General features: G+C 44.2%; 1 long non-coding RNA gene across 2 annotated transcripts in view; it reads left to right on the forward strand.

Moving 5' to 3' along the window:
* The window catches only part of LOC134927937 (uncharacterized), a 39046-nt gene extending 15270 nt beyond the window's left edge, over nucleotides 1-23776 (forward strand). Inside the window, exons 2-3 of one of the 2 annotated variants that reach the window (XR_010177789.1) lie at nucleotides 13245-13326; nucleotides 23106-23776. This is a non-coding gene — a long non-coding RNA (uncharacterized LOC134927937). Of the gene's footprint in view, nucleotides 1-13244; nucleotides 13327-18481; nucleotides 18832-23105 lie in introns of those variants that run through there. The other variant, XR_010177781.1, reaches the window with a different exon arrangement.
* Nucleotides 23777-27402: the final 3626 nt, after the last annotated feature.

The raw sequence follows: 27402 nt of genomic DNA on the forward strand, positions 1-27402 counted from the left end.
GTGGTAACTGTATGAAGTCAATTTGTATTACCTGAAAAGGTCCATCTGTAGGAGGGATATGGGATGGCTCCGTTGGTATTGCCTTACCAATATTCTTCCTCAAGCAAGTAAGACATGTCATTGCTTTCTTACCTGCACGAGAAGAGAATCCTGGCGCACTCCAGTAGGCTCTTAACCAGCTTGCACATACCCACCTTGCCCAGATGAGTCAGACCGTGTGACGCCTCAGCTAGACTTGGAAGATATGCTCTGGGGGCCACTGGCTTACCGTATCCATCTGTCCATATGGATATGGTCAGGACTCCTGACCATATCCCTTCGCTTTCCAGACTGCCTTTTCCTGTAGGGAACACAAATTTTGCATTTCAATTAACTGTTGCATGTTAACTGTTTCAAATGTCATCAGTGATGTGATGTTAGTTTGTATGGTTGTGCTTGCTGCTTATTTAGCAGCTTCGTCTGCCCGGCTGTTACCAAGTGAGATTGGGTCTTGGTTGTAAGTGTGTGCTTTACACTTGATAACACCCACTCTGTCTGGTTTCTGTATTGCTGTCAGGAGCCTTTTGATGTGGGACGCATGCGCTACAGGTGTGCCAGCTGCCGTCATGAAATTTCTGAGGCACCACTGGGCCCCAAAATCATACACCACTCCAAAGGCGTACCTAGAGTCCGTGTATATATTAGCTGACTTACCTTTGGCCAACTCACATGCTCTGGTGAGGGCGACCAGCTCAGCGACTTGTGCTGAGTGTGGTGGGCCAAGGAGTTCGGCTTCTATGATACTTTCGTCATCTACAACTGCATATCCGGTGCACAGGTCTCCCAATTCCGTATGTCTGTGGCAACTACCATCCGTTTAGAAAGTAAAGTCTACTCCTTCCAGTGGGTTGTCACTGATGTCAGGTCTCGCAGTGAAAGTTTGGTTCAGGTATTCCATACAATCATGCATATCAGTATCTGCACTAAATCCTCCTTCACCATCTTTCTCATCCTCCACCCTTTGTGCATGACCAGGCACACTTGGCAAGTATGTTGCAGGATTTAGTGAGCTGCATCTCTTAATGGTGATGTTTACCGGGGCCATCAGTGATAATTCCCACTTTGTAAACCGAGCAGATGAGACATGTCTGGTTTGGGCTGAGTTTAGTAAGGCTGATACTGCATGAGGTGTATGGATGGTCAAGTCGTGTCCTAACACTACGTCCTCGCTTTTTCTTCAGCAAAGCTATCGCTGCAACACTTCGCAAGCAAGTGGGGAGAGACCGCACTACAGTGTCCAACTGTGCACTGTAGTAAGCTACCGGTCTGCTGTCATCACCATGTCTCTGTGTTAAGACTCCTGCCGCGTACCCAGCACTTTCAGTACCGTACAATTCAAAGGGCTTCTCATAATCTGGTATACCCAACGCAGGTGCTAGTGATAATATCTCAAACGCCAGTTCGGACTCATCTGTGTGAGAGAACCGTTCCGATTTGTTCGAAGGGACCATTTCTTGTAAAGGCAGTGCCAGGAGAACCCTGGAATCCAGTTCCGACAGTACCCACACATTCCGAGGAAAGTGTGGATCTGTTGCTGAGTTTGCGGCAGAGTCATGTCGCGAATTGCCTGTATTCTATCAGCGGTCAGGTGCCTAAGTCCTTGTGTCAAGCAGTGTCCCAAGTATTTAACCCTGGTCTGGCATAACTGCAGCTTATCCTTTGAAACCTTGTGTCCTGTCTGGGAAAGATGAAACAGAAGCTGTTTATGATCTGCCAAGGACGACTCGATTGAGTCAGAACACAACAACAAGTCATCAACATATTGTATTAGCACTGATCCACTCTCAGGTTGAAAGGATTGCAAACAGTCATGCAAGGCCTGTTAGAAAATACTCGGGCTGTCAATGAAACCTTGGGGAAGACGAGTCCAGGTGTAATGTACTCCCCTGTACGTGAAGGCAAAGAGGTATTGGCTGTCAGGGTGAAGAGGGACAGAAAAGAAAGCAGAACAGAGATCAATGACAGTGAAGAATTTTGCTGTAGAGGGAATCTGCATGAGGATGACAGCTGGATTGGGCACTACAAGGAATTGGCTCTCAACTATTTTGTTTATCCCCCTTAGATCCTGCACTAACCTGTAACCCCTCCCCCCACTCTTTTTCACAGGGAAGATGGGACTATTGGCAGTGCTGGACATCCTGACTAGGATACCCTGCTGTAGCAGCCGCTCTATGATGGGGTACACTCCTAATTCTATCTCTGGCTTCAGAGGATACTGAGGGATTTTTGGAGCTATCCTTCCATCTTTTACTTGTACTGCTACTGGAGCTACATTAGCCATCAATCCAGTGTCCTGTCCATCTTTGGTCCATAGGGAACCCGGTATTTGTGAGATCATTTCCTCTATCTGCGATGGAAACGTGTCTATAACAGTAGAGTGCAACATTAGCCTCTGAGGGGTGTCTAGTATATCTTGCACCTCCTGTGCGTGGTTCTCAGGTATATCTAAGAATATGCCCTCAGGGTACAGTATATGACACACCTCATTTTACACAACAAATCTCTGCCAAGTAGATTAGTAGGAGCCGATGCAGCCAGCAGAAAAGAATGTTTTGTCTGCAAGGGCCCTATCATAATCTCTACAGGTCTACTTAAAGGGTATTGTTGCATCGTTCCTGTTACTCCCATTGCCGAAATCGTTTTACCCGTGGTTTTTACACCTGATGTGGAATTCAACACTGACCTGGCCGCCCCTGTATCTACAAGAAAAGGTAATGGTACACCAGCTACATCAACCATGACCTCAGGTTCACTACCAAGGCTAGAAATCATCTTCACTGGCTGCAGACTACAGGTGTGGCCCAACCCCTATTGTGTAGTAGGACCCTCCCGCAGCGCATTGGCAGCTATAATATGTGAGGGGGTAGCTGTGAGTTTTCAGAGGCCTGCCAGTCTCTCCTGGGTGGATACCTCCTGATCCCAATTATGTGAATTGTACTGTGGTTCGTATTCAGGTCTAGGGGTCTGTATACGTTACGTGTCCCTTTGCTCCTACAATCCCTTGCAAAATGTCCTTCCTTCTTACAATAGAAACATACCATTGACCGTGACTTACCATCAGGGGTCTGGGGTCTTGCCTGATGTGGTTCTGCTGTAAGAGCCTGTATACTTACCATCATCAGCTTATCCCCTTGCGACTCCCTGTGTTTACTGATGTTACGATCATGCTCGATAGTGGACTCTGTCAACGCAGCCACGAGATACCTCTCCAATTAGGTAGAGAGGTTTGCACCCTTGTCCTCAGTGCCTCCTTTAAACCGTCCATCAACACGGAGACAGCTACCTCCCTGTGGTGTGCATTATCCTTAATATCCTCGATCCCAGTGTACCTAGCTATTTCCTGCAGTGCTCTGTGGAAATACTCTGATGCCATTTCACCTTCCTTTTGTCTAATGGCGATTTTATTCCATTTAACAACAGTAGGGAAATACACTCCTAATTGCAGGTTGATTTACCGTACATTATCCTGATTGTATTCATCAGTGAGAGGTACCTCTGCATCTAACTTACAATCCGTTATGAATTTCGTGATGTCAATATTTGAGGGTAAACACACCCGTAGCACTGTTCGCCAATCTTTATTTGTGGGCTCATGGGCGTTACCTAATTCTTTAATGAATTTCTGGCATCCGACTAGATCTTTTCAGGGATCGGGGAATTCCAACATAATTGACCTTAACTCTGCTCGGGACCAAGGACAATGCATGGCAATGTTCCTGATGGGAGTTACTCCCTGACTGTCAGTATTCCCATTGGGGACTGCAATCACCCTGACAGGATTTAGTTCAACTATATCATTTTGATTTGATTCTATAATGCTGGGAGCTATTGTCTCTGCATAGTGTATGGTACCGTACTTACTGGTGGACACAACCTCACTCACCCCTCTGCTGAGGGGTATCGCTACTACTCTTGGTGGTTGGGCCGTGCCCACCTGAGTGTCCTGTATGGTGTCTGCTAGAGAGAGTGCCGATATCGTGCTAGGCTCATCTTCCTCCTCACAATCCTGGGGAAATGTAAAATGGGATACAACTGGCAAGGGTTAGGGTTAGGGTTAACACATTGATCAATCACTTTCCTGTCCTTTACCAATGTACTGTTGCTTGTAGCCAATTTCTCCCCATCATCATACGGTGGTGGTGGTGCGCTCGCAATCACTTTCCCGCTAGGTTTGGAACCTGCTGTGCGAGCCAGTTCCTTTTGCACCTCCCCCTTTTGTTGCCACAGATTTAAACAATTTGTATGGGGAATGATGCCCTATCTTCAGCAGTCATACACACCCATTCATTGCAAAAAGCCTCCGTGTGTGAACCATATTTCTCACACATAATAAACCTCGCTGACCCCCTGGGCCGCAAATCTCCAGCCTGAACCCTGGCTACCAAACGCCCACTGCTTGTGCAATTGGATCCCATCGCGGACTTTTTGCTTTGTTAATGCAATCCCCAAATGCACAACACAATAGACGGTGAAAGACACCTAACGCTTTCACTCGCTCCTTCTCCGCTGATGTACCATGACTCACTCCAGTAGTGACCACTGCGTACCCAGTGAGGCCCTAACTGGCTTCTATTCACTGGAAGTTTTTGGAGTAACTTACCTTTTCCAGTGAATATCCACCGTTTGAAGATTTTCCTGAGAGAGACCAGTGAAAACTTCCCTTTATGCAATACACAAATCACGTTTGCGTATGCTCTACATGGCGCTAATGATACCTTTGTTTACGCAAAAGCTCGCAAAGGGGGTATCAAGTTGCATCACGTATCGCACCCACAAACATGCGATCCAATCGCACAGCGTATAGGTACTTGTTACTTATCCACCCTACGACCACTGGAGTCGAATACACAAGCTGCGCTCGTCAGCCGGAGCGTAACACAAAACCTTTACTTCAATTCACAATTTCTATACTTCTCAATGCACAATTCTATATCACGCTCCTCTGCAAATCTCCTCACGATTTGCGTATTTCTCTATTTGCATTAACGTAAGTCAGCCGCCTCACGCCACCAAGCCTCCACTTATTTGGTGTCACCACGGGACCCGAATTTCCAGGGTTCAACACCACTCACTCCTGCTTTCACTCACTCAGATACACCTTGTTTTTCTTTTCTGTACAGAAAATACCACTCCCTTAGGTTGGTTACTTTACCCCAGAGGTACTACAGTTTAAACAAAATATTGAGGTAATCTGTTGTTGAAATCGGATAGTTATGTGCTACTGTATTTAAGTATATTATTATCTCGCCTTTAATTGAACAACTATCGTGTGACTTGTACTTAGCGTCCGCAAACCTATGCAACCTTGTGTAAACACGCGACTGTGCATGCCTTTTACACCACGTGTGCGACCCTGCGCCATGTGCGCCCTCTTGTACTTTGTCCGTACCACGTATACAAATGACCATCCACAATTCAACAAACCACACAATCTCTATAAATGTGAGCAATACAAACTATTATCGCTCACTAACACCACCCACACTTGTTCTGTATAAACCTTAACGATCAGGCCAGAACTGCGTTATGTGTTTTATAATTACACCCTTAATACACTTATTTAAAATTTTATCTATATAGCAAACAAATGTATCTGATTTCACACAGGTCTAAAATGACTAAGAACCTATGGCAACAATATGTGGGAGAGTATACAAAATATCAGTACGCTTTGTGTACGCTTTTGGCGCCAAAAAAAATTACACAGATTTCTATTACTTCCTTGAGGATGTTGGGGACACCAAAAGAACCATGGGATATAGACTGATCCGCAGGAGACATGGGCACTTTAAGACTTTCAAAGGGGGCGTGACCTGGCTCCTCCCTCTATATCCCTCCCCAGACTCCGTTTAGAAAATGTGCCCTGCGAGATGGAGGCACTCGGGGGAGCTCTTAGAGTTTCTCTGAAAAGACTTAATGTTAGGTTTTTTATTTTGGGGAGATCTGCTGGCTACACACTCCCTGCTTCGTGGGAAAGAGGGGAGAGCAGTCTAGACCCACTTCTAATGAGTTTCAGGGCTCTGCTGCTGCTGACAGGATGCCTTCAGCTCCTGAGGGGAGATGAACGCCGGGCTCTCCTGGATGCTCGCTCCCACAGCTTGCCGTCCCCCCTCTTCAAGCCAGAAGTCAGAAGACAGGTGAGTATGTGAGGAAAAGACATCTTCTCTTCAACAAAGACGGCATATAGAGGTACCGCATAGTGATTTGCTCAGTGCGCGCCAGGCTCCCGGACTGTACACACCGCTGGGTGCAGGGCACTGTGGGGGGGCACCCTGGGGAGCTAAAAATACCTCATAAATAAAGGTTGACATATCTGTACAGTGCCCTGGCACTGCCCGCAAACCCCCGCCAGGATAAACATGTAAAAATAAGCTGGAAGAAGCGCGCCATGTTGGGGGCGGGGCTTCTTCCTCCAGGCTCACTCGGCGCCATTTCCTCCTCCAAGCAGCAGCGCTGGTCCTTCCTCACAGCAGCAAGTACCAGGGGCTATAAAACGAGGGGGGGCAGATTATTTACATACATATCATAGCGCTGCAGCTCTGTGACACTTGAGGGTGTTTTTCAGACCTGCACTTTGGCGCTGGGGTGTGAGCTGGCTCCTTTCCTTTTGTTCCGTCACAGGCTTTCTTTTAGGTGCTGTTAGGGAGACATGTCTGAGGCAGAATTTTCCTCTCAGGGGGATAATTTATTGGGGACACAAAATGTTTTGGGGGTCCTGTCGGCACCGCCGACTGCTGATTGGTTAACTGCTTTAAATGCTAATGTTACTCTATTAAATCAAAAGTTTACTGAATCTGACTCTCAACTGCAGATTTGGAAGAGATCAGTAGATGGCGCTTTATTACAAGGGTCACTAAAACGTGGTGTTGACCAATTAGATGACACAGATACCGACACGGACTCTGATACCCGTGCCGATTATGCTGATTCTAGATTAGATCCTAAATTTGCTAAGAGTATTCAATATATGATTGTGGCTGTCAAAGACATATTACGTATTGACGAGGACCCCTTTACACCAGAAACAAAGGTACTTATTTACAAAGAAAAGAGACGCTCGGTTTCTTTTCCTCCTTGTTTTGAACTAAATGACCTTTTTGATGGCATTTGGAATACACCTGATAAGAAATTTCTCATTCCTAATAGGATCAAGGTGCCATACCCCTTTCCCACAGAGGATAGACATAAGTGGGAAATACCACCCACAGTAGACAAAGCCCTAGCACGCTTGCCAAAACAGGTAGCGCTCCCTGCGGCTCAGTCGACGACTCTTAAGGAGCCGGCTGATCGTAAGCAGGAGGCTACTTTTAAAAGCTATTTTTACTACCATGGGGACACAGCTTAGACTGCTTATTGAGTCAGCATGGATTAGTAGCGCCATTGAAAAATGGGCTGAAAGTTTCTCTGCGGTTTTAGATACTCTGGATAGGGATAGCATCCTAGTGACGCTTGGTTATATCAGGGACGCGGCTGCGTACTTGGAAGAGGCTGCAAGAGATGCTGGCCTCCTGGGGGCTAAGGCTAATGCTATGTCAATTGCGGCTAGGCGTGCGCTATGGACTCATCAATGGAATGCTGACGCTGATTCCAAGAAAAATATGGAGTCCCTTCCCTTTAAGGGTGGGGAACTGTTTGGTGACGGCCTTACTGATTTAGTATCAGCGGCCACAGCGGGTAAATCTACTTATTTACCTAATGCTCCTGCGCAACAGAAGAAACCGCACTTTCAAATGCAGTCCTTTCGGCCCAATAAATATAGAATAGGCCGAGGTAACTTCTTCCTCACTACCAGAGGTAGAGGAAGGGGCAAGAGAACTCCCGCCTCCTTGAGTTCACAAGAGCAGAAGTCCTCCCCGGCTTCCACCAAATCCACCGCATGACGTCGTGTCTCCCTTACAGGAGACCGCACCGGTGGGGGCACGTCTAAGGCTTTTCAGTCAGGTTTGGGTTCGCTCGGACATGGACCCTTGGGTGTTACAAATTGTGACCCAAGGGTACAAACTGGAATTCTAAGACGTTCCCCCTCGCCGTTTTTTCAAATCACCCATACCAGTTTCGCTTCCAGAGTTCTAGTCTGCGGAGCAATACAAAAATTATGTCAAAATCAAGTTGTGATCCCGGTCCCCCGGGCGCAACAAGGGGAAGGTTTTTATTCAAGCCTATTTGTAGTGCCAAAGCCAGATGGCTCGGTACGACCAATCCTCAACCTAAAATCTCTTAATTTTTTCCTGAAGAAATTCAAATTCAAGATTGAGTCTCTCCGAGAGGTGATCTCCAGCCTGGAGGAGGGGGAATTCATGGTGTCTTTGGACATAAAGGATGCATAGCTTCATGTTCCCATTTATCCCCCTCATCAGAGTTATCTCCGATTTGCAATCCAGGATACTCATTACCAATTTCAGACGTTGCCGTTTGGCATGGCCACGGCTCCGAGGATTTTCACAAGTCATGGTAGAAATGATGGTTCTCCTCAGAAAAAGAGGAGTTACAATTATCCCGTACTTGGACGATCTCCTGATAAAGGCGAGGTCCAAGGAAAAACTGGTACAGGACATTGCACTGTCTCTGTCGCTTCTACAACAGCACGGCTGGCTCTTGAACCTGCCAAAATCACACTTAATTCCAACAACCCGGTTGGCATTTTTGGGTATGATTCTGGACACGGTCCAGATGAGAGTGTTCCTCCCTCCGGAGAAAGCACTCGAAATTCAGAGTTTGGTAAAACTCATTCTGAAACCACCAACTGTCTCCATTCATCAATGCATTCAATTGCTGGGGAAGATGGTGGCGGCATACGAGGCCCTCCAATTTGGGAGGTTCTATGCCAGAGTGTTTCAGTGGGACCTGTTGGACAAATGGTCCGGATCCCACCTTCATATGCAGCGGAGGATAGTTCTATCCCCCAACAACAGAATCTCACTCCTGTGGTGGCTACACAGCTCTCACCTCTTAGAAGGACGCAGATTTGGGATCCAAGACTGGATCCTAGTGACCACAGATGCAAGTCTCCGAGGTTGGGGAGCAGTCACACAAGGGGTGACCTTCCAAGGAAGATGGTCAAGTCAGGAAACTTTTCTTCACATAAACATGCTGGAGTTGAGGGCCATTTACAACAGCCTTCTACAAGCGGAGCATCTTCTTCGAAACCGGCCTGTCCTGATCCAATCGGACAATGTGACAGCAGTAGCGTACATAAACCACCAAGGCGGCACAAAGAGCAGAACAGCAATGGCAGAAGCCACAAGGGTTCTTCGCTGGGCAGAGACTCGGGTAAGTGCTCTGTCTGCAATTTTCCTTCCGGGAGTGGACAACTGGGAAGCAGACTTCCTCAGCAGACATGATCTACATCCAGGAGAGTGGAGCCTCCATCAGGAGGTCTTCTCCCTACTAACAAATCTATGGGGGGTTCCCCACATAGACATGATGGCGTCCCGCCACAACAAAAAACTACTATAGTATTGTTCCCGGTCCAGGGACCCTCAGGCGGCAGTGGATGCACTGACGTCACCTTGGGTGTATCCATCGGTGTACGTTTTCCCTCCGCTTCCTCTCATTCCAAAGTTTCTGAGAATCCTAAGACAATCACAGATTCCAGCGCTCCTTGTAGTTCCAGACTGGCCAAGGAGAATTTGGTTCCCGGATCTTCAAGAGTTGTTAGTCGAAGATCCATGGCCTCTTCCTCTTCGCGAGGATCTGCTGCGGCAGGGGCCATTCGTCTATCAAGACTTACAGCGGCTACGTTTAATGACATGGCGGTTCAACGCCAGATTTTAGCCCGTAAGGGTATTTCCAATGAAGTCATCCCCACTCTTATCCTTGCTAGGAAGGGAGTGACGTTGAAACACTATAACCGTATTTGGAGGAAATATATTTCCTGGTGCGAGTCCAAGAAAGCTCCAGTGGAGAAGTTTGACCTTGGACGTTTTCTCCATTTTCTACAAAATGGAGTGGATGCGGGCCTTAAATTAGGCTCCATAAAAGTGCAGATTTTTGCTTTGTCAATTTTCTTTCAGAAACAATTGGCCTCACTTCCTGAGGTGCAGACCTTTGTAAAAGGGGTCCTGCACATCCAACCTCCTTTTGTGGCACCTTGGGATCTTAATGTGGTTTTGACATTCCTAAAATCACATTGGTTTGAACCTCTAAGTAAAGTGGAGTTGAAATTCCTCATTTGGAAGGTTGTCATTTTGTTAGCATTGGCAACCGCAAGGCGGGTGTCTGAATTGGCGGCCTTGTCTCACAAGAGCCCTTATTTGATCTTCCATGAAGATAGGGCAGAATTGAGAACTCGGCAACAATTTCTGCCAAAGGTGATTTCCTCTTTTCATATTAACCAACCTATTGTGGTGCCAGTGGCTACTGGCACTTTGGCTGAGGAAAAGTCTCTGGATGTCGTCAGAGCTTTGAAAATTTACGTTGCCAGAACGGCTCCAGTTAGAAAAACAGAGTCTCTGTTTGTGCTATATGCTCCCAATAAACTTGGGTATCCTGCTTCCAAGCAGACCATTGCCCGCTGGATATGTCACACGATTCAGCAGGCTCATTCCACGGCAAGTTTGCCGTTACCTAAATCGGTATAAGCCTATTCCACTAGGAAAGTGGGCTCGTCCTGGGCGGCTGCCCGGGGGGCCTCGGCATTACAACTTTGCCGAGCTGCTACTTGGTCGGGGTCAAACACGTTTGCTAAGTTTTACAAGTTTGATACCTTGGCCGATGAAGACCTAAAGTTTGGTCAATCGGTGCTGCAGAGTCATCCGCACTCTCCCACCCGTTATAGAGCTTTGGTATAATCCCATGGTTCTTTTGGTGTCCCCAACATCCTCAAGGACGTAATAGAAAACAGGATTTTAATACCTACCGGTAAATCCTTTTCTATAAGTCCGTAGAGGATGTTGGGCGCCTGTCCCAGTGCGTACTGTATCTGCAGTTTAGTTCTGGTTACACACAGGTTGCGTTATTTTTTCTTCAGCTTGTTGCTGCATTTTGTTCATGTCCGTTGGCATGTGTTCAGTTGAATGCCATGTTATTCGGCATGTTTATGGCGTGAGCTGGCATGATGCTCACCTTGTTGTTAATTCCTTTCCTCAAAATGTCCATCTCTCCGGGCACAGTTCCAAACTCAGTCTGGGGAGGGATTAGAGGGAGGAGCCAGGTCACACCCCCTTTGAAAGTCTTAAAGTGCCCATGTCTCCTGCGTATCCGTCTATATTCCATGGTTCTTTTGGTGTCCCCAACATCCTCTACGGACTTATAGAAAAGGATTTACCGGTAGGTATTAAAATCCTGTTCTTTTTTATTAGCTTCTTTCCTGTTTCTTCCGGGTTCTATCTGCACCTCTGTAGACTAGACAGAGCAGACGCGATCTAACAGCACAAAAAGAGGGTTTTAAAACATCCAAGCAACCAGGAAAAGATTTTACTTAAAGATGCTCCACCCTTTGCGGATAGATCAAAGTCTGCTATAGTATGCAAGTCTACGAGTATGTGAAAAACCGGATCGAGCCCCCAATTGTTAATGCTGATTAACTTACAGGACTAAAAAGCAATACCTTATACATTAAAATTCAAGCCACTGCGGCCGCTGTATGTAATCCTCAACCTACGTACTGTTAACTCAATTAGCGTACAAAGGCCCGTATCATGGTGGTCATTCCGAGTTGTTCGCTCGTTGCCGTTTTTCGCAACGCAGCAATTAGGTGGAAAATACGCATGCGCATGGTACACAGCGCGCATGCGCTTAGTAATTTAACACAAAACTTTGGAGATTTACACAAGCTCGAGCGACGTTTTTTCAACGCTCCAGTGATCGTAGTGTGATTGACAGGAAGTGGGTGTTTCTGGGTGGCAACTTGGCGTTTTCAGGGAGTGTGCTAAAAAATGCAGGCGTGCCAGTAAAAAACGCAGGAGTGGCTGGAGAAATGGGGGAGTGGCTGGCCGAACGCAGGGCGTGTTTGTGACGTCAAATCAGGAACTAAACAGACCGATGTGATCGCAATCTAAGAGTAGGTCTGGAGCTACTCAGAAACTGCAAGGAATTATTTAGTAGCAGTTCTGCTAATCTTTCGTTCGCTATTCTGCTAAGCTAAGAAACACTCCCAGAGGGCGGAAGCCTTACGTTTGCAATGCTGCTAAAAGCAGCTAGCGAGCGAACAACTCGGAATGACCACCCATGTACGCACTTTGCGTACTCACGCCTCAACGGACAAACAAAGTACACGCTGCGCATACACACACACCGACATGCTGTGAGCACAATGCAGCTACACGTGTGGTTGAAATACACTTCAACCTTAGCAGGAAAGAGACACAACACCAATTGTATTTAAAATGCTGGGATCCGACCCACCAACATATATTTGCTAAAAGGGGGTTACAACAGATATACAATCACAATAAGAGAAAAGAGGCTACAATCAATGGTACATACGTTTTGTTTCGCCAGCGCAACACGGTCCCGGTGCTTAGTCAATCAAGCAAGATGACCTTCAGAGAGAGATTGCATGACCGGCTAGGCAGCTTGGCTTTTATACATTTTGTCTAAACACAATACAATAGAAACTGTAAACCCTTCACCTATAGGTCAAAGGGCTGGTCATTTACAGTACAGGAGGGGTCATAGGTTGGTTTGAATAGGTGGGCGATGCCTGGTCCAGGTGCACTTGCAGTTGGTCTCCACTGGGTTCCCGCCGAATATCAGAGTACAGTAAATACAGTATAATATTAATATCCTGTTCCTGCGCATAAATATGCGCAGGAGCATGCTATCTTCTGCAAACTGCTACCGGAATGTTGCCCTTAAAATACCCTACAGTTGGATACCAAACATCACCTCTTAACCTAATGCTGTCCCCTCATATCCTGTAAAGGTGAATCCCTTTGTTATTGTACCTTTTAAACAAGTATAACTTGCTGGTGTGGTGCATGTGGGCTATGTGTACATTGTGCACTATGTGGATTAAATATGAGATATGTCTTTGTGGCATTTTTCCATGCGAGTACAAATGCTACCGTAATTACTCATACCACGCGCTAATACGCATGGACCGCATGAGCGGTCGTACGCAACTTGCGAATATGCGCACGCACGGCAGAACAAGTACACGCACGGAGGCCATCTGTGTGGTGTTTGTACGTGATGTGTGTACTGTAATATTTTCCGACTTCGACACCACTTTAATGTAGCTGTTGCTATATGTTTTGTCTTAGTGTCATGTTGGAATTCACAAACCCACCGCCGGGATATCGACATCCGTGATCCTGCACGAGTTCATGCCAGGCAGACGGAGAGGTAAGCCGTGGGGGGTGGTTATGTTTAGGCTGTGGGGTAGGGATAGTGTTAGGCTGCGGGGAGGTGAGGTTAGGTTTAGGCACCCCCAGGGGGGTTTAGGGTTAGGCAGCGGGGAAAGGAGGGTTAGGCGCCACCGGAGATGGTTGGGGTTAGGCTGTGGGGAGGAGGGGGGTTTGGTTAGGCTGGAGGTAGTGAGGGTTAGGGTTTGGGGGGGCACTGGGGAAAGGTAAGTATTCTTACCTATGCCCTGTCGGGATTCCCACCATCGGAATGCTTCGGTCGGTATTCTGGCCGCCGGCATCCTGAATGCCGGTATCTCATACCAAACGCGTTGTAACATAAAAAAATGTGAAAAAGCCCAGAAGTGGATACCTTTCATGGCCAATGTACATAAGGGGAAAGGGCAAATAAGCTTATTATTATTATTACTAGTAATAATAATAATAATAACAACAAAGTCTGCTCTGGGCCAGAGTTATGAATAAGTTTGGATAGCATCTTGTAGTAAAATAAGTTGAATGTTGACGCAGAATGCTAACATTTTAAAACAAAAAAGTATTCTAAAAATAATTCTTAATGAAACAGTTTTATTTATATTTGCAGCCCCCTAGTAGTAACTTCATATCTGAATATCTATGTTCACAAATTACCCTGAAACTACAGTAAAACCATTCTTTTGTACATAGGGAACTGGTGAAATAATTTGTGAGCCACTGCGCCCTGTGCTTCACCCGCCCCCTGAGTGGTGCTCAAGTCATCATAACCAATCACCCCAGAGGGCGGGCAGGTGGATCACAATCAGAGGCGCTTTAAGAGAGGAGGGGGCCTGTGTGCAGGCTCCAGTTCGGCCCCTCCTCTCCGGCGGCGCAGTAGACTCTGGCATTGTGCCAGAGTCTACTGCGCATGCGCAGGTCTCCGGGAATATGGTTCCCGCACCATGTTCCCAGGGACAGCTTTATTGCGCATGTGCAAGTCACCGGAAAATAGTTGCAGCTGCCATTTTCTGAGTGATATTTGGTGCCGTGCAAGTAGCGCCGCGCTGACAGAGAGGTGAGTATAAAAAAATGGGTTCAGGGTGTGCGGTGTGTGGACACTTTGCACCCATTATAGATATGCCAGTGACCACAATGAATCAGCTCACTTACTGGTGCTCAGAGCATATTACAGACACTCCAAGCAGCAAAGCAGCTCCCAGAGCCAGTCCTAGGCATAGGCAAACTAGGCAAATGCCTAGGGCATTTGGAATGCCTAGAGGCACAAGCAGCTTCTGCTGATTAAAATATGTGGCATGTCTATATTCTGTGTGTGACTGTGACTATCTGCATACAAAATGCTATGTTACAGTGTATTCCTGGAAATCACTGTAACAAAGCATTTCGTATGCAGATACATCCACAGTCGCACACAAAATATGGGCATGCTGCATGTAATTTTAATCAGCAGAAGCTGCTTGTGCATCGTAGCCACATAGTAATGCAAATAAGATGCATTTTCTGCAAAAAAAAAAGGCGCCTGACTTTTCAGCAAAAAAGGCATCTTCTGCTAAGTGGTGTATTGAGGCACATCTGTATCCAAGCAGAGGCAGAGGTCACAGTATTAGCGGCCGTGTGAGTGCTGTGTACAGGTGGGTTGGTTGTGCAATAGTGTTTGGCATATGTGTAAGGGCCATTATGTGTGTCGTGTATAAATGCATTAATAATGTGCGGCATATGTGTAAAGGACATTATGTGTATAATGGCTTTAATAAAGGTTGCCATAATGTGTAAGGCGCATTAGATCCCTGGTTTATAAGGACATTAATAATATGTGTCATATGTATAAGGGGCATTATTGTGTGGGATTAAGTGTATAAATGTATTACTAATGTGTGGCATTATGTGTATAAGGTGCTCTATTGTGTGGTGTAACGTATAGAAAGGGCACTACTGTGTGGTCTAATGTGAATAAAGAGCAATATGGTGTGGTGTAATGTGAATAAGGAGCAATTCAGTGTGATCTAATGTGAATAAGGGGCACTACTATGAGGAGTAACATATATAAGGTAAAGTGGTACTACTGTGTGATGTAACGTGAATAAGGGACACTGGGGGTCATTCCGAGTTGATCGCTAGCTGACAATGTTCGCTGCGATGATGCAAAAAAACAGCACTTCTGCGTATGTGGTGCAATGCGCACGCGCAACGTACTTTCACAACGACCAATGTAGTTTCACACAAGGTCTAGCAAAGGTTTTCAGACACACTGGTGGCCGCAGAGTGATTGACATGAAGTGGGCGTTTCTGAGTGTTAACTGGCCGTTTTCAGGGAGTATTCGAAAAAACGCAGGCGTGGCTGGCCGAACGCAGGGCGTGTTCGTGATGTCAAAACAGGAACTGGGAACTGAATAGTCTGAAGTGATCGCAAGCGCTGAGTAGGTCTGAAGCTACTCTGAAACTGCACAAAATTATTTTGTAGCCGCTGTGCGATCCTTTCATTCGCACTACTGCTAAGCTAAAATATACTCCCAGTGGGAGGCAACATAGCGTTTGCACGGCTGCTAAAAACAGCTAGTGAGCTAACAACTCGGAATGACCCCCACTATCACATGTTATAATGTGAATAAAGTTGCACTACTGTGTGGTGTAATTTGAATAGGGGGTACTATTGTGTGACCATGCCCCTTCCCAGCAAGAACATGCCCCTTTTTGGGCAGTGCACCGAATGTGCGCACTGTTTGTATTTAGAATATAGGGGGTAGGAGCACCAAAATGAGGACTGCTATGGGTGAGGGGTGATGGTGCTGGGAAAGGGGTACAGGGTCAGAGGTGGACCCAGCTGAGGTGCTAGGGGGCACAAGCCAAAAACTTGCCTAGGGCATCATATTGGTTAGGGTCGGCTCTGGCAGCTCCCATGTTACTAGGGAAGAACCGTGAGCCGGAGGAGAGCAGGGGCTGTAGAGGAGGGCAGGTACAGCTGGTACCACCCCAGGCTATCCTGCCCTGGCCACACATTCCTCCTGCAACAGAGCAATATTGTTTTATGTTTTTCTGGGTTTTTTACATTTGCATATTGAAAAACAATTTAATTGAATATGACGTGTTTTATATTTTATATAGTGGTTAAGCTGATAATTATTACATCTTTACAGAAATAATAATTGTGATTGCATAATTATCATATCTTTATATAAATAATAAAAAGTCTGTACAGGTTGAATTCCATCCATTTAAGCTCAAGAACATAATAATTTAATTTATCTTTTTTTCAAAATAGCAATTTTTAAGCTTTTAAGGGTCCTAAAGGTTTATACGCTTCTTCAGTTTTTATTACATATACACTGATTCTAAAGTTCTGAATTCCAGATCTTGGAGACCACTGTATAAAACTCATATCATCAGTAGCTGAAGGTGCACAATTTTTAAACACAGTCCACTGTAATCACAGCTGATATACTGCAGTTAAAAATAGCTCCCTTTTAAAATCCTGCTAAATCAGTCATGTGCTTTTCAGTGAGTCTCACTCAGGACAGATTTAAAGTGACAGTAATATATAAACTCGCAAATTTAGGGCTGGTCGCAATTGCACAGCAAATCACAGGGGGAAAATGCATTTACTAAAAGTTGCAATTGCTGGCTAATGTGGAGATGCAACTTTTTTTTCAGGATGAATGAAGGTTAGCACCAGCATAATACGTGCCAGGTTTACGTTAGGCATACGACACATACACTTACACACAAGCTGTATTCACAATTTATTTTGCTTGTGAAATACACGTCTGCAATAAATCTTCAAAAATGTCTGTAATACACCAGATACAACTCTCCATCTCATGCAAAAAACAACATTGCTAAGACAAATACACAAACTCATAATATATATAGGTATAGAGTAGGCTTGCCCATAATATCACTTTAATCCGGCACACCATGACTTACACAGGTTCTGTAGCTGATTAATATTAGCTGAAATGTAGGGCTTCAATATAGCCAGCCACAGAACCTGTGTAAATAATAGGTGTGCTGGATTAAAGGGATATTATGGCAAGACTAAATGAAGCAATGAAGAAACGTACATATCAGGGTCAGCAGTGTAATCGTAGTCAGCCAATCAGAAAAGGTTTGTCATCATCATCACTTTGTATTTGCACCTAGCATGAAGCATCCACAGATAATATGGCTTCCTCAGCCATATGTACAATGATGTGGCATTTTGTACCTGTTTGTTTGCAATTAGATCTTTCAACCTTAATTAGAACCTTCAAGCGTTCCCTGAAAACTCACCTATTCAGAAAAGCTTATCAAATTCCAGAACCGCTCACATTACCTTCATAGCTCTCCTATCAAATTATATCCTCACAGTACAGTCCACACGTCCCCCACATATTTTCTTTCTTCAGTCTCTCCTTTCCCCTGAACCTGGTTCATCACTGCTGTGATGTGATATCATGCAGCCCACAAGGAACCTTTACAATCTGGTGAACAACTATGCAATAGATAGCACCTGTCCTTGTGTATCAATGCCTATTTCCCCATAGATTGTAAGCTTGCGAGCAGGGCCCTCCTCCCTCTATGACTGTTTGTTTTTACCCAGTTTTGTCTTCTAATTGTGTCCAGTTGTAAAGCGAAACGGAATTTGCTGAGCTATATTAGAAAATGTTAATAATAATAATAATAATAATAATAATAATTAGATGAACATGCCCCTTATTGTACTTGGCCTACCTTAGGGGTCTATTTACTAAGCCTCGGATGGAGATAAAGTGGATGGAGATAAAGTACCAGCCAATCAGCTTCTAACTGTCATTTCAAACACAGCCTGTGACATGGCAGTTAGGAGCTGATTGGTTGGTACTTTATCTCCGTCAACTTTATCTCCATCCAAGGCTTAGTAAATAGACCCCATAATATTCGGCTACTTCCCTTCCTTGTACCACCATAGATTACACAATCAGAGATTTCATCTTTGCTGCCAAAATTTGATATGTTTAATGTAAATAAGCTTGCAGTGCTCACACGTCACAGCCAAGTCGCTAATGAGTTTCATTTCAATAGCAAATTATACGGAACTTTACTTGAACTCTGAGTATTGTGGGGATATCCGCGGGTTTCCAGTTTTGCCTTTGTGTACGTAACCATTTGTGAATGGCATTTGAACTCTGTCTTTATTTTCATTGTAGAATATCTGCAATTCACATGAAACCCTCCAAGCTTATGGGACAAATGTTGGCCAAAGTAAACTAGATCTGGCCTTGCAGCACATGGACGAAGCGGTTGGATCAATTTCAGCATCACTGGGTCTTGTAATTGCAGCTGGAATATAGCTGTAGGCTGAGGCTGTATGCCATCATCTTCCAACCATATTTTCCATCATGCTCAGTAATGATCCCATTATCTGACAGGTTACCAGCCCCATGGAAACCTATGGGGGCTTCTTTTGTGGTTGTTAATTGGGGGCTGCAGCAGATATCTGGGTTACATCTAAAGAATACCTAGCTTTGAGTGGAATCCCAGAAATTGGCTATTTCCTTTGGTATTGCAAATATACTTTTGTCATTTAGGTACTTGTCATTTTTGAAAGCAGTATGTAGTGTGTGTGTGTGTGTGTGTGTGTGTGTGTGTGTGTGTGTATGTGTATATATATATATATATATGTGTGTGTGTGTGTGTGTGTGTGTGTGTGTGTGTGTGTATGTATATATATATATATATATATATATATATATATATATATAATTATATGTGTTGAAGATGAAGCTGGCACTCGATTACAAACTATTAAAGTTGCCTGGTTGCCCTCCTAAACACGCCTTGCAGCGTATTAAAGATAGCAGATAGAAGGCTGCACTCCAGGGACTTAAAAACAACTAATAAATATAGGCGATGAACACCATCAACTGCGGTTAACATTTGAGTTTATTTACTAAACTTCTATTAGTTGTTATTAAGTCCCTGGAGTGCAGCCTTCTATCTGCTATATATATATATATATATATATATATATATATATATATATATATATATATATAAGGAGAATAACGAGGCGGCACTCGGAGACTTGCAAAAACATCAAACGTGTATTAGGTGCTGTCAACGTTTCGGGGACCACCTCCCCTTCGTCAGGATAACTACAACAGTGTGCAAAACAATCTTATATAGCATTGAACTTACCCCCCTTCGCGATATGAGGGGCAAGAAATTCCACAATCTGCAATATGAAGAAAGACAAGCACTTGAGGCACTCGGTAAACGGACCGACATCGTGATTCGCAGTGCGGACAAGGGGGGAGCAATTGTGGTGCAGGAGGTCACAGACTATACACAGGAGCGTCAGCGGTTGCTGTCCGATGGGGACACTTATTGCATATTATCCAAAGACCCCACCAAGCTGTATCAGGCTGAATTGACTCAGTTATTACAGAAAGCCAGAGAGGAGGGCATTATTAATTCTAATGTTGTACAAAAGTTATCCTCCGAGTGGCCTGTCATTCCTCTGTTTTATACCATCCCCAAGGTACACAAGGACGCACAGAGGCCCCCGGGGAGACCAATTATATCTGCCCGGGGCTCCCTGTGTGAGCCTTTAGCAATATACCTTGATGCATATTTACAGCCTTGCATACAGGGTACATTTACCCACTTGAAAGATTCGAGTATGTTATTACAGAGGTTGTTACAGATAAGTCAAGTACCAGATGATGTCATTCTGGCCACCATAGATGTCACAAGCCTGTATACGTGCATTCCGCACGAGCAGGGGTTACAGGCTGTGAGACAGTTGATCATTGGCAACAGCGCTTATGTAGGTCCTGACATAGATTTTTTCATTGCATTATTACGGTTCACCTTATCACATAATTTTTTTATGTTTGATGGCATTTTCTACAGACAGCGAACGGGGTGTGCCATGGGGTCGGCCGTGGTACCCTCGTTCGCCAATGCATACATGTGGGAGGTGGAGCGGGCGCTATTTTTCGCTGATCCTCGAATAGCCCAAAGGCTGTTTATTTATTATAGATATATAGACGACCTGTTAATATTTTGGAGAGGTGATGCGCAAGATCTGGTTGACCTTGTGACGACGCACAACTCAACAGATAGCCCCGTGAAACTAACCATGAACTTTAGCAGCACTGAGATTTGTTTTTTAGACATCCAATTGAACCTCAGAGCAGGGAAGGTGGAGACGAGTCTCTATAAAAAACCGTCTGATCGTAATACAATCTTGAGGTTTGACAGTTTCCACCCCAGACCTACGGTACAGGGTCTACCATTTTCCCAATTCCTGCGGGTGTGCAGGGTGAACAGTGACAGTACAGTTAGAGATGCGCAGCTGGAAGAAATGGAGCAGAGGTTTGTTAAAAGAGGTTATCCCCGAGACCTCCTTCGCATGGCTAGACAGAGGGCGGTAGCCAAAAATAGGGAGGAGTTACTAAAGCCCACTCAGACACGGGACATGTCTAGAATCATCCCGTGGGTTAAAGAATTCAATGTGAACAGCGAACAAAACTCCAGAAAGTTGCGACATCTGTGGCCAATAGTGTCCACAGACCCTGAGTTAAAAATATTCCATGACATGAGGGTAATGCCCAGCTATACCAGAGGCCGTAACATCAGAGACATGGTAGTTAAGACCGATATGGCTAGGTTGAAGACTCCTCCCCCTAGACATTTTATGACCCGCAGAAATGGGTGCTTTAAGTGCACAGGGTGCACCACGTGCACCCACATGTCCCCTGGTGACAGTATCTCGCATCCATTTTCTGGGAAAAAAATTAACATCAGATGGCCCCTCACCTGCACCTCTAAATATGTGATATATGCCATTATATGTCCATGTGGACGTTATTACATCGGAAAAACCGAATGCCAATTCAAGGTGAAGATGGCCCAACACAGGCTCGCCATAAGGAATGCGCTGGCATCTGGTAATGGGGAACAGCCAGTGGCTAAGCATTTTGTAGAATACAGACACAGTATGGCTACGTTTAAGCACCGGATAATAGATCATGTCCCTGAATCACCCCGGGGGGGCAATAGGGGCAAAAACTCCTTCAACTTGAGTCTATGTGGATACATAGACTCAACACCCTTAAACCGGGAGGGCTTAACGATAGTCTAGGTCTCATTAACTTCTTGTGAATAGAGAGAGTACTTTGTGATAGTGTTGGTCTGCTCAGATATCCTTATTCTTTAAGCTATGTTTACATATGTGTACAGACCAGTTTTGAAGGGGGTATAACATTAGAGTTAGTTTTATGCGTTACAGGTAGATGAGATATATACATAGATATATTCCTTTAGTGGGTCCACAGATATTATCGATATTGCACATACTTTGATCTCGATGTGTCTCAGCCTTTCTGGTCAGCAGCTATGATGCTTGCATACACTGTTTATACAGATAATCATGTGGGTTTGATTTAGTATGTCACACTGAAATACGTAGTTTTATGAACAATAATTGCTTCACGCATAATTGCCTAAATCCACTTATAATTTGTTTTTTGCACATTGGCTACTTTGTTGCTGGCCTCCAATAGTACTACTATGCACATTTTCAATTTGCAATGTATCTAATATAAGAGTCTTCTAAATAGGCACGAGTGCTTTTTACATATGTTGTTTTGATTACAGCGTCTCCATGGCCACGCAGGAGGGAGCCGCGACGTCACTTCCGGTTCCGCTGATGCGAGCGGTGACGCCGAACGGGAAGCCCGAGTGACGTGGCCAGGGGAGAACGCGCGTGTGGGATCATGCGAAGGGGGGTAAGTTCAATGCTATATAAGATTGTTTTGCACACTGTTGTAGTTATCCTGACGAAGGGGAGGTGGTCCCCGAAACGTTGACAGCACCTAATACACGTTTGATGTTTTTGCAAGTCTCCGAGTGCCGCCTCGTTATTCTCCTTTGTGCATTGGGGTGACCCCCCGGAGGAAGGCACCGCAGCAAGCAGGTCCTAAGGGACGTCTGGAGTGCCGGAGTCAAGTGTTGGTTTTATATATATATATATATATATATATATATATAAAATTTAAAAAACTGTGCTGGAAATGTGAAAAGTGAATACTCCAGTAAGGTATGGGTGAGGTGGGTTATCTTTTAGGGTATGTATCGAACATGGCGCCATCTTGAATCGAAGTCGTTTTTTTCCAAATGGAAAGATGGTCGTGTAACATGTCAAAATGACGTCAAGCCAACTAGAGACCGATCTGATCTCACTGGTTAATAATAGGTTCACTTTATACGACCTCCCATATAACTGTCGAATACGGAGGGTTTTTGTTGTATGTATGTTGAGTATCACTCATATTCTTATACATTACAGCTCGGTGTTTGGTATCACCCTTACTGTTGTTTATTAGTAATATTCTCTTTGCATGCATTTACTATCACCCGTTCCTAATAGTATTCATACACATGTTCGCCTGGATCATTCCTCTCACAATGCTTATAGCAGGTGTTACCTCACAACCCCCTTCTTTTGTTAGCCTCACCAACACTGTCACCTGCAAGGTCTACAACCATCGCTATATTGAACATGATGAGCAATGTCACTTTTAGGCACTGACCTAGTGATTAACCTATATATCAGTGTGCTCAGCACAATTTTTACTGTATGTGTATTATTATATTTTAGCTACTAGGTCCTTATCTCCTTAATCATTTAATATTCATCATGTTTATCTGTTTATCTGTGAAAAACTGGTATGCATGTTTTTTTACCATATTTTTCTTGTATTTCCCTATATGGATCGGTTTCCATGGATACCGGCATACCTTGTCTCCAAAAACTCCTTCAAGATGGCCACCGCATTTATATGTACTTTATGGAGCTTTCCCCACAACAATATGGCCGCCACAGTACTTATTGGGAAGGACCTCTACCATGTAAAGCACTGAGAACTGACTCCTGATCCCTAGGAGACGCTACAGACGCATGCGCGGAACGCCGTCGACGCATGCGCACTAGTAAACCGGAAGTGGGGCGGAAGTATCCGGAGACACGTGACCCGCTACCTCCGTCACCGGAAGTGTGGCGGAAATGCCGCACTTCACTGCATATTTACAGTTTTGAACCTTTAAACACTTTTTGGAGCTTTATAAAACATCCGTTTTTCATGTACATGCACCTTTAGTGATCCCCATTGCCTGGGGCCACGTTCTAAATAGTGTCCTTGACTGTCTGTAGATTAAATGTTTTTAACAAGTCATGATCAATTGTGACATCACAACCCCTGAGCTAGCATACCAGGGCTAAAAATAGGCATGTTATTTTACTCTGTCCCTACCCTTTGAAGAAGTCTGGTGTGACGAAACGCTTTGGGTTCCCTGCAGTGACCCCCCTTGCCTATCTTAAAAGTTAAGTCAGAATTCCTTACCTTTTACAAAGACTTTTATGCTTTTACCAGTGCTTGTGAATTTTTTATGTTTTATTCCACTTTTGTATATTATTAAAAAAACTTGTTTGTTAATCTTATATATTTTTTGGCTCATAAAATCTAACTTTTAATGATCATGTTTTAAACAACACTAGTCGCCGGTACCCATATCCCCCACTCTATACTTTTTTAGCAGTACTGTACCAGTACTGCACCCTTAAGGGTTGGCAGACACCTACAGTTAGGTTACGTGTGTGTTTTTAGTTTTTTAAATATTTAAGTGATTTTTAATTCCACTTCACTTACTGAGTTTGTACCCCACATGTGGCGCTGTATCATTTTCTGCTACACACATATATATATATATATATATATATATATATATATATATATATAATTTAAAAAACTGTGCTGGAAATGTGAAAAGTGAATACTCCAGTAAGGCATGGGTGAGGTGGGTTATCTTTTAGGGTATGTATCGAACATGGCGCCATCTTGAATCTAAGTCATTTTTTTCCAAATGGAAAGGTGGTCGTGTAACATGTCAAATAACATCAGAATTTTCTGAAAAGTTTATTGCTGCAAACAGATTTGAAATAGCAGTTATGGTTCAAAAGCTACAACACTGACTAATCAGTCAGTCATTGACAATAACTGTCAATTTTCAGGCTGTGTTTGAAGAATAACAGTTAGGAACTAATTGGTTGCTACTTCGGGGTAGATTCATGAAGCAGTGAAAAGAGTGAAGGAGTGAGCCAGTGGAGAAGTTACCAATATCAACCAAGCAGATACTACTTATCATTTTATAGAATGTACTTGAGAAATGTTACGTTAATTCTGATTGGTTGCCACGAATAACTTCTCCACTGGCTCACTTCTCCACTCTTTACACTGCTTCATGAATCTACCCGTTTATCTCTGTCCAAGCTTTGATCAATCTCCCCCCAGGATGGTGACTGGAGCCTTGAGGACTTAGGGGGACATGTACTAAGCAGTGATAAAAGCGAAGAAACGAGCCAGTGGAGAAGTTGCCCATGGCATCCAATCAGCTACTCTGTTACATTTTATAGTATGCAAATTATAACTGTTACGTCAATGCTGATTGGTTGCCATGGGCAACTTCTCCACTGACTCAGTTCTCCACTTTTATCACTGCTTAGTATATGTACCCCTTAAATATTAGAGACTTAAAATGTATATGGAGGGATGTGTAATATGCATTTAAATGGTTCTATATGATTTTGGAGTGCACTCATTATATAAATAGTTAATAAGAATGAAAACTATACTTTCTTAGGCTTCATTAATATTTCACAGTGAGAGTTTTTATAATGTAAATGGTCCTAACAAACTTAATCTACTGTCTCATAGCTAGTTTAACCCACACATATGGCTGCATCTAATGTATTGAGGTACTAGCACTTTAGATTTTTAAACTGTAATCTGGAGCTACATCAATATAGCAAAATATAATACAATATAGTGGTTTATCATTCGTACAAAATAGTATAGTGTAGCAGTTTGAAATTCCATTAACTTAATAAATATTACAGAATTAATTCATATTCATTTCAAATACTGTATTCACTTCAGGAAAATAAATGTTAAGTATCAAGTTTTTCCCATACCACTTAGATTGTAACCGCATATGGGTGGGGGGTGGTCTTCAGTTTGCCGAATGTTGGGATTCCGGCGCACAGAATTCCGGCGCCGGAATCCCGACACCCGGCATACCGGCACATATTCTCCCTCGTGGGGGTCCACGATCCCCCTGGAGGGAGAATAAAATAGCCGTACCCGTAGCGTGGCAAGCGCAGCGAGCCAGCAAGGGGCTCCTTTGTGCTCGCCGCAGTGTCGGTATGCCGGCGGTCGGGCTCCCGGCGCCGGTATGCTGGTCGCCGGGAGCCAGACCGCCGGCATACCATACTACGCCCATGGGTGGGTCATATTTATCTCCTGTTTCATGTACTGTGTCTGTATTATGATGCCATTACTGTATACCATTGCGCAGTAAAATTAATATAGGATTTTGTGAAAACTTTTTTTTTTTTTTTTTTTGTAAATTCAGCCAAAAGGAGAAAATACAGTATGGTGTTGTACTGGGTATTGTAAGATGTGAGACAGTAGCAACAAATAAATGACTAAGAGAAATCTAGAATTTCTCTGGCACGATAGTTTTTTACATTTTTACAGTAAATTGAAATTTCACATTTAAATGTGGGTTTCTCTTAATTATTCATTTGTACATATAAATTTTCATGCATTTTACCTTATGCAGCATCATTTCCCTATTCCGATGATAGCTGTATGCCAAATATGATGATCTTTTAATATCTCTTATAATAGGATTCATTATACTTCATTTTCTATGAACTTGCATATACAGTATGACTAAATAGAATTAAAGGGGACATTACTAAGCAGTGATAAGAGCGGGGAAGTGAGCCAGTGGAGAAATTTCCCCATCAACTAATCAGCAGCTCTGTATAATTTATAGTATTCAAATTATAGATGTTACTTCAGTGATGATTGGTTGCCATGGGCACTTCTCCACTCTTATCACTGCTTAGTAAATGTCCCCCTAAGTTTCATATGCTAATAGAATTATTTTATGGTATGTTATGTCTTCTATTCGGACTCTGTGTTGGTGATTGTTGACACTTTGCTAAAAGTTACACATCGCATCGATGATGGGGCACAGTCTCATGATGTCATGCAAGTCACCCATTCAGGCTTGCTAGTTTTTGTGTGTCCACGCGTGGTGATTTCAGGTGTAAGGTAAGATGTTTTGTATTGTTTAACTGTTCCTGAAGAAAGTTATTAAAGCTGAAATGTTGGACAAATTATTATTATTATTATTATTATTATTATTATTTTCTCATACGTCCTAGAGCAGGGGTGTGGAACCTTTTTTCTACCAAAGGTCCATTTGGATATTTATAAAATCCTTCGGGGGCCATACAAAAATTATCAACTTAAAAATTAGCCTGCCCCCAATAGATTTGCCCCCAGTAGTTATGCCTCCAGTAGATAATCCCCGAGTCAGTTGTTTTGTCCCAGTAGATATGCCCCCAGTAAGTATGCGCCCAGTCACTTGTTATGCCCCATTAGATATGCCACCAGTCAGTTGTTATGCCACATTAGACATGCCCCCTAGTAGCGATGCTTACACACACACATTAAAAGAAAAAAAAAACACAATACTCACCAGCCCCGCTCCTGCTTCCGGACCGTTGCCCTCCACCTGCCTGCTCGCTCCTCAGAACTATTGGAGAGAAGTTATGACATCTCTCCCATAACACCGCACAGCAGCACATGCACACTGCCAAAGCCGGAAGCCGTAGCTCAGGAGTGAGCTCCTCCCTCTGGCTGCTACTGAGGGTAAGAAGCCAGGCGCCCACTAGTAACAAAATCTCAGCGGGCGCCCAGCTTGGTGAGCCTGGCTGGGCCGGATCAAGTGGCTCTGCGGGCCTTATACGGCCCTCGGGCCTGAGGTTCCCCACCCCTGTCCTAGAGGATGCTGGGGACACCATTAGATCCATGGGGTATAGACGGGATCCGCAGGAGACATGGGCACTTTAAGACTTTGAAAGGGTGTGAACTGGCTCCTCCCTCTATGCCCCTCCTCCAGACTCCAGTTTTAGAATTGTGCCCAGGCAGACTGGATGCACTCTGAGGAGCTCTACTGAGTTTCTCTGAAAAAGACTTATGTTAGGTTT

This window comes from Pseudophryne corroboree, chromosome 1 (genome assembly GCF_028390025.1).
Source record: "Pseudophryne corroboree isolate aPseCor3 chromosome 1, aPseCor3.hap2, whole genome shotgun sequence".
Lineage (NCBI taxonomy): Eukaryota > Metazoa > Chordata > Amphibia > Anura > Myobatrachidae > Pseudophryne > Pseudophryne corroboree.